Source organism: Pseudonaja textilis, chromosome Z (genome assembly GCF_049901715.1).
Source record: "Pseudonaja textilis isolate UNSWEBS1 chromosome Z, rPseTex1.2, whole genome shotgun sequence".
Classification (NCBI taxonomy): Eukaryota; Metazoa; Chordata; class Lepidosauria; order Squamata; family Elapidae; genus Pseudonaja; species Pseudonaja textilis.
The window spans coordinates 26,265,539-26,284,875 of NC_142008.1; the positions used below are offsets into that span (position 1 = coordinate 26,265,539).

Below are 19,337 nucleotides of genomic sequence, written 5' to 3' on the forward strand. Positions count from 1 at the left end.
GTAGTTTCATCATCCACAGGGAATTGCTGGTATGCCTGAGTCATAACTAATTTCACAAAAAATGAACTTTTGCCCAGTGAATGAAGCGGTGTTGTATAATGGGCACTGGGTAAGCATTGGGCTGGAGCCCCTTATTTATTGTGGATTTATAATCTGCGCATATCCTGATATAGCCATTCGGTTTTAAAGGAATGACTATGGGGGGTTTCCCATTTTGCAAAATCCACAGGCTCTAGCACTCCCTGGGCAATAAGCTTGTCCAGCTGAGCATCAACTTTGGGGCACAGGGCTAAAGGTATTCTGTGCAGTTTGAGTCTGATTGGAGCCACCTGGGGGTCCAAATTAAGTCAGATGGGTGTGCCTTTATAACAACCAAGTCTGCAATCAAAAACCTCAGCAAAGCAGAAAGTAATTGGTTTAAATCTTGTATTGTAACTGAATTAATACCAGTCACCTGTAAGCCCAGGGAGGCAAACCAATTAAGTCCTAACAAACTTGGTAAGCACCCATCCACTATAACAAGAGGGAGGTGTCCTTTGAAGTGTTGAAATTGGATATGAAACTTGCCTTTTCCGATGGCTTGATCTTGGTAGTCTTGCAGTGACAGCTTGCAAGGTATCAGTTGATTTCTTGAAATGTTAGGAACCAGGTTCCTCAGGCTGTTCCAGGACAGGATGGAAAGGGGAGAGCCAGTATCCACCTCCATCTGGCAGGGTTTGCCTTCTAAAAGAACATCAACATGTGTTTTGTTAATACAATTGTAACAAGTTTGGTTGGTTAATGCTTTAGCTCTTGGATATGCTTTATTGATGGTAAAGCAGTCCTCTTTTGGTATAAAGTATACTCAAATTTTCCTTAGATACAAATATTACTGGTCTAGAAATTGTCACATCTTCACCCCCCCCTTTTTTTTGAAGTTCAAGTCAATGTTTGTTCTCTCTCAATCACTTGGGACTTCACTTAGCCTCATTGCATAACCTCAGGTGTGATAACCTGTGGCAATCCAAATGTTACACAATATAATTTCCAGATTCCCTTACTTTTGACTAGTGGTAGTAAAGATTAATGGAATTTGAAGCCCAGCTATATCTAAAGAGCTATAGGTTATCTTCTTGTGCCATAGACCTAGATAGATAAAACAAGATTAGTACAAGGGTAGTTTTTATTTGTGCTCTAATAATTTAACATGGGTCACTTTTAGGAAAGCATCATTACTTAATCTGAAAAAGAGGAATTAGGAAAGTAAAAGAGGGAGAGAGAAAGACAAATAGAAAGAAAGAAAAATAAGGAATGCATATGAGAAGGAAGTCATCTAGGAACTGATTCTTACAACTTTTTACTATTTCCTAAAGAACACTTGCTATTTCTAGCACATTACATTGCTCTTTCCTTTTCCATTTTATCTTCACAAGAATCTTGTGGGATAGATTAAGCTTAGATAGTGATTCACTTAAGGTGTACTTCATTTTTGAGTAGGAGTCTTAAGTCCATCTGATAATATGGTGCTGGCTTAGGACTGAAGTAGTTCAAATTTACCTTCAGTCATGGAAGTACAACAGACCAGTGACGTTTTCATAGTTCAACCTACCTTCTGGAACCTATCTTACTATCAGGGAAAATGCTGGAGAGAATATAATTAATCCCACATGAGCTCTGAAGGAAAGGAAGATTATAACTTTAACCAACAAACACATTTTAATGTTGCCTGTTTCAATTGGGTGTTCTTCAGACTTCTGGCAACTGAAGTCCACATTTAATAAACATATGGTATAATATTCTCACCATTTTATCATATTTGCATGTTTGTCAAACATATACAAGATAACAAGTATAGGTATGAACATAAACATGAAGAAAGGAAGTAAATACAGATAAATGGGGACAGTAAGACAGGGACGGTAGGCATGCTGGGCTACTTATGTATGTCCCCTTTATGGACCTCTTAGGAATGGGGTGAGATTCACGGTAAACAGTTTGATATTTTATATTTTTTTATATTCTAAGTGTGATGTGTAAGCCCATCAATGCATTCAGTGATGAAGATGATGAACTAAAATTGTATGCTACCAGACACTCAATGATTCTAAGTAGCTCACATCAAACAAATTATAATCAAATTAATAAACAATGGCAAATGTAATAGTCAGATTAACTAAAAGAGAGGGATCACACTCTCCCTTGCTAAAGTCCTCCATCGCCCTTCTGAACAACAGCAGAGTTAGTATGAACGTTGTGTTGGTTGAAAATCCTCCTGAGCTTTTTGGATAGTTCTGCAAAGTATGGAATGACAATGTTGCTTCATTTGTTGTTCTCTTCTTTGTCTGTTATAGTTCAACCAACAAAACATACGAATACACTTTAAGCCGAAGGATACACTAAGGCAGAAGCTTGTCTATAAAACATCTAAGCATAAACTGAGAAATGTGATATATGCAGTACAATGCAGTGTTACATGTGAAAATCTATACATTGGAGAAACAAAACAATCATTTCACAAATGCATGGCACAACATTGGAAAACAAACCTATCAGGATAAGATTCAGCAGATCATCAGCATTTGAAACACAAGGATCACTCTTTTGAAGACAGCAAAGTCCACATTCTGGACTGAGAGGACTACTGGTTTGCAAGAGGGGTCAAAGAGGTCATATATGTTAAAATGGCCCTCTCTCAACAGAATAATATTTGTACTAAACTAACCAAAGTCCAGCTAACATGGCCAAAACATTGTATCTAGAAATACTAGAACTCTAATGTAATATAGCTAGAAATCGTTAATGTGCTTCAACATTTTCAGCCTGAAATAAGCTTTATGTGAAATGTAGAAATGCTTAGACATGAGTAAATTAGACCTGCTGATTTTATTTACACCAATATCCAGCCTCAATATTTTCTGAGTGAATATTGAGATAACGTACCAGGAGTAAAATTTCATTAACAATAATTTTGAGAATAGTAAATTAATAAAAAGACAAATGATTACTTCAGACAAAGCAAACACATAGAATACTCATATTGTGTTGGCAGAAAAAAATAACTACCAGTCATTTCTTATTTCCCTGCCTTACACTTACCAGGGGACCTACTTAGCTTTTTTAAAATCATCTTATTGATGACTTTTAATAATAGTTGATATCTATTTTAAATGACGGAATTCATTGATGGTAAGCAAATATCACATACACAGGTTCAAACTATATATAACAGCTAACTGTACCCACTTTTCATACAAATGAGAATCTGTAAGTGAGAGCACCTAAACTTGGGATCAGAATCCAACAGATGTCTTCACTTGACAGGTGCCTTCATATCTCATGTTTTTAATTGATTTCATCTTGTTTTCTTATATCTTGTTTCCTCTCTCTTTTCTCTAAAACCAGATCATAACATTGATATGGCTTATTTTTCAATTTAACCATATGTACATTTTTATGCACTTTAATAGCCAGCCCATTTTAATTAACTGCATTTATTTTGCAGTCACATTCCTTTAGACTGGGAATAATGGGAAAACAGCTACAAGAATTCTAAGCAAGATTTTTAAATTTCATACTGTCGAGATATTTGAAATGGGAATTCAATTTTTTATATTTGTTACATATGAATGAGAATAATTTCCAGAACTATTGAGCTTTATGGTATTGCTACCAGAGTTGACATTTTAATTATATCTTATGCAATTTTTGGAAATAAATGATCCTTTTTACTAATCAGAAGTGAGCAATAAATCATCTTAATATTAGTTTTTTTCAAATATAATGTTCAGAGTAAGTTTAATGTTTTCTTCCATTGAAACTTCTTTTGCATCCCTACTGCTATATTTAAGTCCTGCAGCTATTTGAATGTATATTTGATTGGTTTCGGAGTAAAAAATCCCAATAGTCTATACATAGTCCAACTAATGTTCTGAGTTACATATAATAAGATTTTCAATCAAGTCTCTTAATATTCACTTTTTTTTCGTCAATTCTTTTGATATTACATACTAGATATTTGAAGATACTGAAACTTACCACACAAACTAGGCTATTATGAGATTAGAATTTTCAAGTATCTTTAATCTTTGTCTATATGAACAAATCGTTGGCTCTCTACTGAACTAATTTCTTGGTACTTTCTGTTTCATAAAACTAACATTTAACAATATTGTAAAGGAGACATCTGGACTGGATTCATTCTGTTCTTGTATTTATAATAATGTAACCAATATAGTGGGAGAACAATGGCTCAACAGTTAGAGGCTGAACTAGAAAGCTGACAGCTAAGTTCAAGATTTGAGTGCCGTACAATCGGGTGAGCTCCCCTTACTTTCCCCAACTCCTGCCCGCTTCGCAGTTCAAAAGCATGCAATTATAAGTAAGTAGGTAAATAGATAGCTATCACTTTAGTGGGAGGTAATTGTTCAATGTGCCATGTCATGTTGGCCATATGACCACGGAAATATCTACAGACAATGCCGGCTCCCTCAGCTAAGAAATGGAGATGAGCAACTTACCTAGCATCAGATATGACTGGACATGGGAAACATTTACCTTTTACTAAACAATGTATTACTTATTGTATCATCTGTCATAGAGAGCCTATTCTTGTTTACATCGAACCAAACAAATTAATGCAAGCTGTTTGATAATTTATGCCCATTATCACTGACTTCTCTTCCATTTCAAGTTGGACTCATAGATATTAAGTTCTGCAGCTTCTCATTGCTTTGCTCAATTGAACCCTTGCCAACGCTTTCTAAAATACAAAAAATATAGACTAGATTTAATCATACTCCTGAAACATGCATATAAGGACAATATCAGACAGTTTGAGGTATTTTGGCCAATGTATTACATATACAACCATATACATATTTTTACATTTTAATAACTTTTTGTTGATCCCTTGGACAGTTTTATATATTGCTGTTGTTTTAATGCAATATTAGTGTAAACTTTTTAAAGCCATGCAGACTTACTTTGAAGTTGACTGGCCTAGCAATCAAATAAATAAATGGTGTACTGTTGCAGTTCCACAGAATTCCACAGAAAATGATCATAAGTTTCTACTAGCTTTTCTTGGGAAAATGCTTAGGTTCAATGAGAACTCAAAGTCACAGTGCAGTAGAATAATTTTGGGATGGTCTGGAAAATCTGAAAAGAGTTTGTTCTGCTTATTTCTTGGGCAGATTCCCCAACCTCTTCCTCCCAAAATTCCAGGCTGTAGGCTAGATTTGATTTAAAATGGTAGGTGCAATGGTGGGATCTTCACCTTTTAAAAAAAATAAAATTGCAGACTTTCCTGTTAATGGAAAGCCAAGACTGTCTTTTCTCAAAGTGAGGAATGAATCAGAACCCCACATTGACCTGAGGTCCATGTGGCTACCTTCAATCTCCAAGGAAAATGTTAGGCTATAAAAGAGTTTGCATAGTCCTAGTCAAATACCAGTAAAATTACATTTTGCTGTGTGCCAGGATTCTCAGATTATAAAGGCAACAATGTATGAATGTAATGGAAATCAATTACAGAAGAGTAAGTAGCCAGTTTATCATAGTGGGGAGGGGGAGGCAAGAAAAGGGACAGTTTAATCCTTCCCTCCATTATTTGTCCTTTCAGCATTTCCTTTCCAAGCTATTTGTTGCCTCAGAGAGGAAAAACTACAAGGGAAGTAAATTTGTTACCAAAGACGTTGAAGAAAAGTTTAAAAGTCACAAATGTAAAATGGTAAATTTACACAGATATGTAGGCATAATGCAACAGCTTATATCTATGGTTTCCAAGCCTTGAGATTTGCCTAAGGAATTTTATTTTCATTCAAGACAATTTTCTTGATTCTGTCTCAAAATAAAATAAGCTTATCTGCTTTTTGTAGCATTTGCTGTTTCATTCTTAAAATCAATTCAGAACGTGAGTTCTGATACAATGGATTTGCACATTGGATATTAATTCATTTTTTAAAAATTGGAATAAAGAAAATTGATTCTAGGAAATATGTGTTGAGATGAAAGGTGACGCAAATAAGAAACCAGGTATTGTGTAGCTGAGGTTGAGAGAGAAGATGCTCAGTTGACATGTTTATTTGGTTTGATGCTGAAACAATATCCAAATGTAAAACTTGGAAAAATCTGATGGAATTGCAACCCGGGAATCTATTTTTAAAGAAGTCAGTAATGCTATATCACCAGATTCATTGGCAATAAAGTTGGCTTTTGTACTTTTTAAATTAGCAAAGTTAAAAAAAAAAGTGAAATCCAAATGTTTTAAGAGTCTTTTTCCTTTATACAATTTAAGGACTTTTTTTTAATGCTTAAGATGTTATCTGAGGTGATTCTTATAAACAGAAAAATAAGTGCACTGTGTCTTCCTACTAGCCTTCTTCTTCTAAACTTCCCTAAACCACGTCCCCCATCAAAATATACTTATTAGGTTTAAATATGGCAGCCATAGCAAGGATATTATATACGTCTCAGATTGTCTGAACTTTTCGAAGGAAGAATAAGGGAATCTGCTTCTACAATAATTTCCTATCTTAAAAGCAAAATTGACAGAGATTTCAACTTGAACTTGGAGCCAGTTTTAGATTATAACTAAAGAACTAATGTTGCATTCAACATGTGATACTGTTTGTGTATTGAATCTATATTTCAATTGTATGGATATTTAAATCAGAATATATTTTTGGTACTATTTGCTGAACTTACTCCCAATGGTAACTTTCATTTGATTTGCACTGTTAATCATTTTAATATGTTTAATTATTCATAACTAATTATATTTTAGAAAATTAATATCTGCATGGTACTTTAAATAAAATTATTTATTTGTATTACATTCCTTTATTCTTTTTTTCATATATCTCTTGCATTTGTTTATGACTTTCTTTAAATGTTTACTAAAAAAAATGAATAAATGAGAGAGACAAAGTCATGACTGGAGTATGTGATACTAAGAAAAAGAGGAAGGATCTAATCAATCTTTGATTTAAAATTATGTGTGGGTCTAAAAAGCCTTTTTAAGCCTTACTGCTTAAAACTGAATTATGAATGAGAGGGCCCTCCCCTTCATTTTTTGCCTTCTTGGGCCTCAGGGAGGCTTCCTGAGAGCAAAAACATCCCCCTAGAGGCTCCCCTGGAGGCCTGGAAGGCCCCAAAATGGAGCGCTGAAGGGTGCTGTATGCCCCTCCTATGCTCCATTTTTTTTCTTCCTGAGCCCCAGGGGAGCCTTCTGGGAGAAAAAACACCCCCTAGAGGCTCCCCTGGGGCCAGGAAGACTCCAAAATGGAGCATGGAAGGGTGCTGCAGCCCGTCTAAGAATCCAAAGTTTTCTTGGTGGCACCAACCCTTGAGCTAGTGGTTCATTTCTAAAATCCTTTGTTCCCTCATTGGATGTTGACCTTTTGTTGGAAGTACAGATGAAAACACCACTTGAGCTCCTAACTCCATAACTTTTTTAACAAGATGTTCATAATAAGAGATAGTAGTCTGTGGTTTGATTATTTTAGTAAAGTTTTTTTTTTCAGCCACATCTTTTGATTTTTGCTCCAGGAAAACAACATACCTATTAAGAACTAAATTTCCTATCACCAACACTCACCTTTTTTTCCCAGGGAAGTTTGGGCTACTTTTCTTCCTATCACAGGATGCCTCTTTTCTAGATGTCTACACACTTTCTTCCAAGGGGAGGTTATGAAACTGATTGCTAAGTTTCATTTTATTCTCCATTTTTATCTAGGCATACTTCTATCATTGTTGCGTTTGTGTCTTTTGAAATGATAAACTATAACCGATGTTTATGCTGCAATCATAGAGATTGTTCTAAATATGTTTTATTTTTAACAAGAATTGGCAGATATAATAAAATTCAGAAATGTATTAAAAATCAATACGTATAATAGCATTTAAATATATTCAAATACAAATTGTCTGATGACATTATAAAATTAGATTTAAAACTTATCCATTTTTCTGTATAGCAAATGCTGTTGTGCCAAACATTTCGGGGAAAACGAAGAAATGGAAAAATCTCATTTGCATCTTCATCTTTTGAAGAAGAGATCTGTAGCCCCTATAACATTTTATCTGAGCTCCCATAAGATGGGAACTAAGTTGCCTTTATCCAGACTTAAATATTTATATTGAATTACTGAATGGTAATGTATTTCTCTTTCACTTGTAGCGTAGCTTGAAAAAACATGTATTAAACAAAGCAAATAAACAGAAAATAAAAAATACCTCACTAAGTAAAACAGTGTTGGTTTAAAGACATATTTTGCTGGCAACCTAATCTCTTTGTGTAAAGATGCAGAGAACATTAACACTAGTAGTTTTCAGCTATTTTCTCCATTCCAATTTTGGATTAGCACAAAAACTGCAGAATGTACGATCATGTTCCTTTGCTTTAGAATTCTGTGTGTAAAAGAGACAGCATGCACATGCTTCAAAGAGCCTTCAAGATTTGGTTTTCCTTTCTAAATGCATTGCCATTTTAAGCGCAAAGATGGATGCTGGGGACTTACCAGCTTACCTACTAAAGGCTAATGTTCAATTGTAAAGAACAAAGGGAAAAGAAAAAGAATTGGAGAAGAAAGATTAAAGGAATGTTGAGTCTTGCAGAATAGAGTCTTCCAGAAAACCAGCAATAACATTGGAAAATCAGGAAACACTCATTAAACTTTAAACATCTTATAAGTGTCAGCTGCACTGAGATCATTTGGAAAGATGATTGCATTTCATGTGAAAATATGTGTAAATCATAACCACTACCACCCAACAATATATTGTATATGAATCTTTTCAGCATACTTGTATCCCCACAAATATGGCAACATTGAGAAGCCACTTGATTTAGTTGGCCCAAAATGCAGCATACACCAGATGAACTATATAAAGCATGTTAACCAATTTTCAGTCCATAAACATAGAGTACTGGCTAAATTCTGTATTGAGAATTGGATAAGGCTAGTGTATTGTGTTGAAGGCAAAATATTGGATGCAGGCCATACAGTACAACTGTGGGTTTAACCTGGAGATGAAGAAAATGCCAAAGAAGAATGGGAGATAGATCATTTGTGTATGTGTGCGTGTGTGTCTGTGTGTATTCTCTTCAAACACAGAGAGGGTTTATTTTTGTTTTGTTTTTGCTTCAGAGTTAATTTAAAAAGAGTTAAGGGAATCTTTTGTTCAACCATTACAGGCTTAGGCAACAAAACTTGTGTAAGAATGCAGGAAAATAATATCAAAGCCAGAAGGCCAATATTAGCCAAGTTGGGTTCATCACCTAAAAACCAGCCAACCAAAGAGCAAGCGTGATGGCACCTGTAAGGCAGAACACCAGAAAGGCACCTAATTGCCTATCCTGAGCTACTGTTGCCTAATCTTCCTAGATGATGTTGGTCATCCTGGCTGGAAATTCTAAGAGCTACATTCACAAATCATCTGAAGGATACCAGATTGAGGGTATGCTGCTTTGACATGGCTAAATTATGAAAAAATTAATGATCCATGCAAGAAACTACTCAAATTTGCAGCTTTCTATGGCATTTATTGTTGCAGATCAATTCTTGACAGCTGTATGTTATAATAATCCTTGAATATTTCCCAGAATTTATTGAGGTCGATGTTATTGTTTAATGAAAAACAATGATTCTAAGTGTTTTCTGATGGTAGTCCAGTTCTTACACTTCTAACATGTTTGTCTTTAGAGAACATGTTCAACAGGACTGCTTCTTTCACAAGATGGTGTATTAAAAAGCACATTAGCTGTCAATCAAAATTCTGATGCTAGAGCAGAATGTTTCCATGAATGCACAAAAGGAATTGTTTATTTTTTTTTTTAGCCTCATCAACTCTCTATTATTAAGACAGTATTAGATGCAACCCGAATTCCATAAATAGATATAAGTACTAAAAAAATGGGACATTTTATCTGAAATATGAAAAAATAAAGATGGAGTTTAAATGAAATTGATCTATGCAATAACACATGAAAATTAATATGAACTCTTCCTTTTCTCTTTTTCTCCCTCCCTTTGTTTTGTATGCTGGGAAAATATAATCCACCTATAATTAAGAAGATGAGGGGGAACTAATAAAATATAATTATCATTTAAAAACGTTTTCTTCTGCATAAAACAAAACATCTTAACATTGCCTTTATTATTAAACATAAAAATTGTGTAAGTGTTATTTGAACCAGCTGTATCACATTGTTTTATAGAGTCAGGAAGTTAATACAGTCTTTGAAAGTAGAGTATCGTAATAAGTTACACTAACATGCTTGCAGAATGAGAAAAGATAAATTGGCAAGTAAAATGCAGATGATGTATGAAAAATGAAACATGAAAGAGTAATGCTGGAGATCTCTCTTCTGTTATTTTTTTTAAAAATAAATTAGCATAATCACCCCAATTCTGTGAGAGGAAGAAAGAGATTGGAGACTGCGCTGGTAATATTTTTTTTCTGAATCTGTAAGAATCTTGATTTTTTTTTTAAAAAAAAAGAACAACAGCCTCTTTTCCAACATTTAATTTTATCTCTATTAAAATTTCCATGTAATACACATGCCAAGCAGGCAAATAAGATCAATCTCAGCTAAACAAAAAAATTAAATCACCTCCCTTTTCTAGTGAAATATGCTGCTTAAAGAATCAAACAAAAATACATTTTAAAAATCAGGTTTTTTAAAAGATTGAATGATGGACTCACTTTTTGTTTTTAAATCAGAAATTTCAATGCTAATAATGACTTGCCAGAACATGTTGAAGAGCTAAGTAAGAGTGATAATAGAGCTTTAGATAGGGCTGAGCTTTAGATAGCTACCACGTTGCAGCTATGAAATAAACTTACCAAGTAATAAACTGTCAATGATTTAGAACAATGTTTTTCAAACTAGAGCAATTTTTAAGATGTATGCACTTCAACTCCCAGAATTCCCCAGCCAGCATGCTACCTTGAAAATTTTAGAAGTTGATGTCCTAGATTCTTAGAATAGCCAATTTTGAAAAATGTTGAATTAGAGCAATGCTAGAGATATGTAAATGTATGTTACCAGATTAACAAGGATTTAGGAGACATTGTTGTAAACAACCATTTGGAAGCATCTTCCTTACCTGAAAGATTCGTCAGATTTTTTTAAAAAAGCAGTGGAAAAGAGAATGAACCATGTTGTTGATTATGTTGGCTGCATCCTAGGAAACATTGTAATGCTGTAATTCTTGTATCTTCCTCCTCAAAACAATCTTGCTATACAGACTGATACAGAATATAGGAACAATAACAAAGAGGAAACATTGCTGACCTAGAAAATTCTATCTAAAGCGCAATACAGATTGATTTAAAGATTAGTCCACAAACCCTAGCATATAAAAATTTCCTTCTCATCTATGACTGGTATGAGTCTTCCTCAATATCAGATCCCCTACAAGAAGTTTGGGAGTTTGAGGGTTTTGAGCAATCTTAGCTTTGGCCTTCATTTTCCTCTGTAATTCCTCCTTCAGCCCTTTTTACTTCTACAGCTTTTCATACCAGTTCTTCCTGATGTTGCTATCATCAGGGTGTGTGTGTGTGTGTGTACATGCACACGCATGTGTGTGCAAAATAGAGATGGAAAAGAGAGAAAAGGAGGTATTGTAAAAAAGCAGCTTCCAAATTTCTTAACAGAAGTTACAGGTACATTATATATTTTATATTTACCCTTTCTCTCTAACATTACAACTTAATTTCTTTCAACAGTCTATCCTTTCTGATATCAAACCCATAAATCTCAAGTTCATCTTTTTTCAGTAAAAAGTTCATTAGAGATTTCCACTTACTAATAAATGCAGTTATTGTCCTTTCTCTACTCAAAAAGTCAATTTTTCCATTTCTGCGAATATTCTGCTAATATTCTGCTAATATTATCATCTTCAGTAGTTCCTCTGCTGTGGGTATTTCAGAGCTAAACAATTAGTTTCTATTGTAAAGTATTCTCTCCTTTTCATAACGCTGCCTTCATTATTAACTTGCAGGAAGGAAGATCCTTGTTAAACTGGATTTTGGCCTCTGCAATATTCTCCTTCCTTTTCTGGAGGCACCTATGCTGGCTTATTTAAATATCCTCAGAGCTATGCAGCACTTTTAGTTTCAAAGGCCAAAAGATGATCTGTGGTGTACAAGAACAATAAAACCTTTTCTTCTGTGATCACACAGCAGCTAGAGGACTCTGCAAAAGTGAGATTTCTGCAAAAGGCAAAACTTAATACAAGAAAATTTAAACAACAAATAAATAAGGAAATAGCTAAGGAAACAGCATCTTTTGTCAGTTCAAGAGGTTGCTACCACTCCATTCTTCTAGCAGACTGAGCTCTGCACAAAACTTGTATTATTTGACATTACATTCAATCCCAGCTCCTTCCCCCTGCAGTTGCAAAGTTTTGTCCCAGCTGGGAGTTTTTATTTGTAAACAAGAATTGTTGCTGCTGTAGCAGTCCACAGTATTATGTTTAACTGCTCTGTCACGCAGCCACACAGGAGGGCATAGCTAGTTTCCAGTTCCTGCACTTCTAATGAGTTGACAGGTTGCCAGAACATGGCAAGAGAACAAAATGCAGAAGCAATGCACTAGGAGACTTCCCATCACAAGGAACAGATGAGAGACTCGCAGGTTTTTTATTTTAGGGCAAAACTGAGGAGATAGGGTTGAAATACTCAGTGCTTCCCAGAGTTGGGTAAAATATATATTGAGGAGGAAATGATTACAAGTAGTCTTCAATTTACAACCAAAATTTGAACCAGAATTTCCATTGCTAAGCTAGGCAATTATTAAGTGAATCACACCCAATTTTACATCCATTATTGCCATGGTTGTTAAGCAAATCAGTGAAGGTGTTAATTGAATCATGCAGTCATTAAGCGTATCTGACTTTGCCTGTGAGAAGCCAGCTAGAAAAATCACAAAATGGTGATCACATGTTCCTGGGACACTGCAACCATACTAAACAGATGCCAGTTGCCAAGCATTCAAATTGTGATTGTGGGGATGCTACAATGGTCATAAGTGCAATTTTTGCAATGTCACTGTAATTTTGAATGTTGCTAAACAAATGGCTATAAGTTCTATAGTACTACCTGTAATAGTTCTCCACAAGCATTACAGACTCTTAGCAAACTAGGACCTGGAGCATTGTAGAATTGTAATAATTCAAATAATCTGCTTAAGTCCTGCTCCATTTCAAATGACCTTAGAAAACTTGGAAAATAAAAAGCTTGACTCAGTCATATAAAAATTGGTTATCTGCCTTTGGCTTCTCCATCCACTGGTTGCTACTTATGAGTTTTTTCTTTTTCTGAAAAAGAACACCAACATTTAAGGTAAATGCTATTGAAATAAAAGTGGGATAGTCCCAATGCCTATATTCTTATTGTTCTTCAATCAAGGAATGTCCCACAGGCTGTACACTGAAGCCCCCATGGTCTGGAGGAGAGGTCTCCAACCTTGGCCACTTTTGTGGACCAACTTCCAGAATTCTGGGAGTTAAAGTCCACAAGTCTTAAAGTGGCCAAGGTTGGAGACCCCTGGTCTGGAGAGGGGGGTAAAACTCACATCATCACGGTAGTGTCATGTGACATATCATGACTTTTCTCCCCTTCACTAAACCGGGCATGGGTGGCCAAAGCATGATGCATCCGGCCTAATATGGCTAAAGGAATAATTTTTACAGTTTATCTTATTTATGGACACATTATTTTCTAACAATATTACAACTATGAAATCTTTTTATATTTTGATTCAAACATAAAAAAAATATTAATAATTAATAACTAGTGGTATAATTAATATCTTGAAGCTGTCTTAAAAGCATAGCAAAAACAAAGCATGATAAAAGCAAATTGTAACAAAGAAATATAGTACATTGTAAAATTTATTCAAAATAAAGACAAAGCAAAAATTTGATGCTACATGAGTTAAAATTTCTGTATGTGTGTGTATTCACATACAAACATGCACACAATGTGTGTGTTGTCTGCGCGCATGTGCAAGTATGTATGTATATATTTATAACCATATAAAATCTTAAAATCTATATATTTTTAAAAACTTACAAAACTCTTGAAAAACATGAGTAAGAAATAATTGTTGAGAGTTTTTGTCTAGTATCAGTAATCACATACAATTTGGTAGAAAGTGATTGATTTCATTACTTTGGGTGAGTTCATTCAGAAGTCTGCATGATTAAAGATGTATTTATCAAAGAGTTGATAAGACAATCTGGTTTATAATCAGCCAACTGACCTTAAAAGAGGTTGTTTTAGCCTCATAAACAGGGGTGGAATTCAAATTTCTTAACAACCGGTTCTATGAGTGTGGCCTAATTTGTGGGTGTGGTTGGGTGGTCATGTGACTGGCTGGGCATGGCTTGTATGTAAATATTATAAGTATTTATGTAAATATTGAAGAGCAACTTTTACCCAAAATCGGGCAAAGCAGGCAGGCAGATTGAGTTGCTTACAAATCACAGATTCATTGAGATATCTATCTTTCTGCAATTGGATACCTGAGTCACATAAAATGTGTTTGCTAGCAAAGTCATAAAATTTGCTAGCATGCAAACTCACAAAATTAACTCACAACACACCATGCATGTAAATATTGATTTTTTTATTTAAAAAGTGCAACTTTTACCCAAAATCAGGCAGAGCAGGCAGCCCAGTGGTGTGATTTGCTGGTTCTCCAACACGTAGAATCCCATCCCTGGTGAGAGTGCATTTTGTGTGCACATGTAGACCATTTCCAAAAAACTCAGCTGTGCCACCCAGACAGCTGACAAGCGCTACGTGCAGGTACACAGCATTTGAAACTCCTCTTCTTTCTTGCTTTTTCAACCTCAGCTGTACCACACAAAGTAGCTGAGGTTGAAAAAGCAGGAAATAACGGACAGGTAAGAGCCTGGGCAGGTGGCTGGGCCAAACAGAGCAGCAGACACCAAACCGGTTCGGTGTCTGCTGCTCTTCAGAGCTATCAGTTCTATAGAACTGGGCCGAACCGGTAGCATCCCACCCCTACTCATAAAGCTTTATAAAATTTCAATATAAAATTTTATTTTTCAACCTAGAGGGAGTGTTTGGTCTAGTGATTAAGGCATCAGGCTATAAACTGGGAGACCATGAGTACTAATCCTACTTTAACTGTGAAACCCAACTGGATGACTTTAAACTAGTCACTCTCTCTCAGCCCAACTCACCTCACAGGATTATTTTGGGGAAATAGGAGAAGGAAAATGTGTTGGATATGTTTGTTGCCTTGGATTATTTGTAAAATAATAGAGGCGGGATATAAATAAAAATAGACAAACTTCTTGTAAGGACTATGCAGAAGTCAATATATTCTGACAGTTATACAGTATGATTCAAAGGCATAGTATCTATTTTCCTATTTTTTACCCTTTTTGTGACTGAAAATTTATTTCATCATATATAATAAATAAGATTTTAAGTAGACCAGTTTTTCTCAACCTGGGTAACTTTAAGTTGAGTGAAGGTAACTACAGAATTCTGGTAACTGAAATCCATCGTTGGTGCTTACAAAATTCTAATCAATTTACAATCCCAAAAATTCAAGAGAGAAGAACAGATGATAAAACATCACAGACAGCTATATTAGATAGTTGTTCATTTATCAGAGTCTATTCCCCTTCCCAACAGGGCATTCTAAAGAATTAAGAAGTCCAGATAAATTGTTAAGATTTTTTTTAAATTCTTGTCATTACTTCAGTTCTTTTTCCAAAATTTGATATTTAAAGTGCATCGTTTTTATTGAAAATTTAGCAATCCTTTGTATATTTTTTAGAATAAATTAATGAACATTGTTCAGTGAGACTTTTCTTTGATGCTACCTCAAAACGTATTCTAACACAGTAAGCTATGTTTGATCTATAGGATCTAAATGTTCTGGAAACAGTACAGATGCGGTTTTTAATCCCCATGAGCCCTTAAAAAGCACAAAGATTATGGCTTTGAACTTTGACGCTAGAAAATACCATATATAGTCATGAAAATCTAAATCATAGGAAAATTAATCCAAAATTCTCACTCAATGCACAAATGACCAGACTGAAATCATATTTTGGCTTTTTTTGAGAAGTCAGTAATGCCAGGAAACATGGAATTTTAAAAAAATAACAGCAACCAGGAACAAAATGTTAGACTGTATTAGATGGAAACATTGTCAGAAAAATAGAAGGACTGATGAAAGATTATCCTGAGACAGTCTATTTATGCTGTCATTAATAGGCAATACAAACTTGGTAACACATAATCAAGGGCTGGAATTGGGGAGAGCCAGATAAATGCTCCTGAAAATATATAGGCTCTTTCTGTGTAGCCTAGCTGATTTGATATGATTCTTTTGTTCTATGGCATCTGTAGAATTGGATTGGACTGAAGCAATTTGTGTGTTGAAACAGGACTGGTGAAAGGCAAGCTCAGTTTCACTCTCAGCCAAGACCTTTGGTTAGGCAGTCTCAGCCACATCTTTTAGGTTTAATTATCAGGAAGATATGTGGGAAGTCTTGAACTCCTGCAGGAGAGGAGAGCTATCATACAAAATTTCCTCCCTCGAAATAGGGTGTCAAAACCCATTGTTTATTTCCAGATTTAAATGGTGAACAAAAAAAAAGTAAGAAATTAGTTCCACAAGGGTTGTATGGTGCTTAAAGCTGAACTAAATAGTGCATTATTTCACTCGAAAAGTTTAACATGATGTCATAACAAGATAGCTAAGCGATCACCGATGTTCTGTCTTTCAAAATGTTGTATTAGGCATTTATACCCACAGGTGTAACTATTTTAAAACCTGGAGAGGTGGTGCTTGATCGGTTTAAATCTGGAGGCCAGGAATGCAAATACCTACACTTGAGCCTTCTCTGCTTCAACTGAATATATCAACCCGATCCATGTTTTCAAAGTTCACCTCTGCATGGCAACAGCGAGGAAAAAAAGATGGAAGTTGCAAAGATGCAAGCGGAGCAGAGAGAAAAGAAGCATAAATAAAAACGCTGGCCTTTCCCATTCTTGGCTTTGGCCTCGCCCCTCCTGCCACGTGTCCTCAGGCTGATCAGATCCTTAACTCCGCCCTCCCCCGCTTTCCTTGGCAGAAGAAAAGTGGCGTGCAACGCAAGCGGTTTGAATGTTTTAGTTGAAAGTGGCATGTTTCAAAAAAATAAAGTGCCTGAACAACCAAAACTGAAAATTATTCCACCTTTTTTAGGTAAGCACATTCTGGGAAAATGCCAGGGGTTCCACAGTTCAGGTCTCAATGACCGATTTATCTAATGTAGTAAATGCATTTCCTATCCTATTTGCAGCGATTTTTGTTTGGTTCTTGAAACAAAGGATTGACCACCACGTGGCTCGGAAGCATGGCGCAAAAAGTTTCACTTCCTTCTCTGGCTTCTTTTACGCCCTTCAGACTTTCTCAGCCAGGCCTGATCAGAAGCAGATCTAAAATGAAAGACCATGGACCTTCGCTAACACGTGTAGAATCGGCTGGTCTAGGAAGAAAACCAATTACCTGTAGCCAGCAAGGCTGACTCTGAATGGGGCACGGGGGAGGGGGCTTCAGCAGGATAAACACAAATGAAACATCTGCAAATGAACAACTAGGGTTAGAGAGCGCCAAGGACTCCGGCAGGAAAAGCAAAAGCCACCGCTTGCTGCAGGAACAAAGGGGAACTAAGAACTGCATCCGCCTTTATCCTAAATCGTACTTTTCCAATCTTGCTAGACAAAGATCAGATTAACAAATTCAAGCCTTAGGAGTGAATAAATTAGGCGCATAAATACTACCTTTCTTTTATCATGCAAATTGGGCAGAGACAGCTTCATCCCACCCGTCCCGTTAGTATTCAGCGCGCCTTGGCTTGCCTCACCTTTCCACTCGCCCCAGCTCAGCCTCCGCCTCCTGCACCCCGTGCTGATGCATTTCCCGGGTCCCCTTTGTCTCTTTCTTGCCTTTGTTCTTCGCACACTCTCGCCTGCCTACGTAGTTCTTTTGGTTTGTTTTTTCTCCTGCTGCTCTTGCACTCAGTTAAAGGAAAACCGAGCTTTTTCGCCCTCGCTTCCAACGATCCGTCCTTTCCCATCTTTTGGGAGCTCGACGCCTTTGCAGGTTTGTTCGGCTTGAGGTTTCTTTGAACCCATTTACAACAGAATTATTGCCAATGCTGGCTTTTTGAAAAGTCCGGACTTCGCAGAGCAGCTCTCCGAAATGGCCTTAGTCGGCGCATCTTTCCTATCTAGTGCATTGTTTCTTTTCCTTTGGAGCCATTTCAGCTACAGCCCGGAGACGTTTGTTTCTTGGATGCACTGATTTCCAACATATGTGAAAACGAGAACTCCTACGTTCTGCTTCCATATGGCCGAATTTAAGCACATAAAACGCAACTTTCTGGATTAGAATTAGATCAAGGGCAATTCACCATGGACTCGTTGGTAGCCAAATGCAGTACTATTTATAATTATTTTGGAAGCTGCGAAGCTATGTAAGCTAGTAAGCAATAATGAACAGGTGGTTTTTTTTCAAAAGAAAAAAAAAACGGAATTCAATATTGTTACAATCCCAGTCTCTGTCCTTTGAGCATTGGTTGGTGCTTTAGACAAATGGACAGTTTTGAGAAAATTGCACATAACATTTGTTTTAGCAACAAATAATCATTTTTTGAATAGCTTAGTTCATTCCAGATGACCAGTATATAACCACTATAAGTGTGTGACCTAATAAAGTCAGCTGTATCTAAACATAACACAAACTTTTAAAATGCATATAAGATGCAGAATCTATGGTTCATGTTCCATTATAAAATTGCTTTATACTTTACTTTCATGACTGCAAGTAGCAAAGATACTAAAAGTTGTTTGAAACTATAAATAAAAATGTTTTATGTACATTTGTGCGACAAAATAATAGTTCCCTATATTGATGTTATTTGGATCAAAGTCCCTCTACATACTGGATTTCACCCCCACAAGTCAGTCCATTTTGGACAGTTGTTGTTCCAATTAAGAATCTGGGTACCATATGCTGGGAAAGATCCATACCTCTATCTCAATGCATTGGAGTAGCATCATTTCAATGCCTCTGTCTCCAGACAACCTTAATTTGACTAAAAACAACAACCGTCAGCCTATCCTTTATCAATAAGGATACTTGCTAAAATTCTCAGTGCAACTCAGACTATGGAAGGAGAAATAAAACATTTGGGAAGGGCAACACGAATTAGACTATTTATAGAAAGTATACAGTAGACTGTACAGAAATTTGAATAAAGCATGGCCTTGCTAGAAAAATCAACTCCTAACTCTTTCCAAATGTAGATAGGTCA

General features: G+C 35.8%; 1 long non-coding RNA gene across 1 annotated transcript; it reads right to left on the reverse strand.

Annotated features, from left to right (window-relative positions):
- Positions 1-567: 567 nt before the first annotated feature.
- LOC148123946 (uncharacterized) lies at positions 568-18,000 on the reverse strand. Its single transcript, XR_015739925.1, has 2 exons — positions 17,886-18,000; positions 568-723 (listed from the first exon to the last, which is right to left on the reverse strand). It is a non-coding gene; the product is annotated as an uncharacterized LOC148123946 (long non-coding RNA).
- Positions 18,001-19,337: the final 1,337 nt, after the last annotated feature.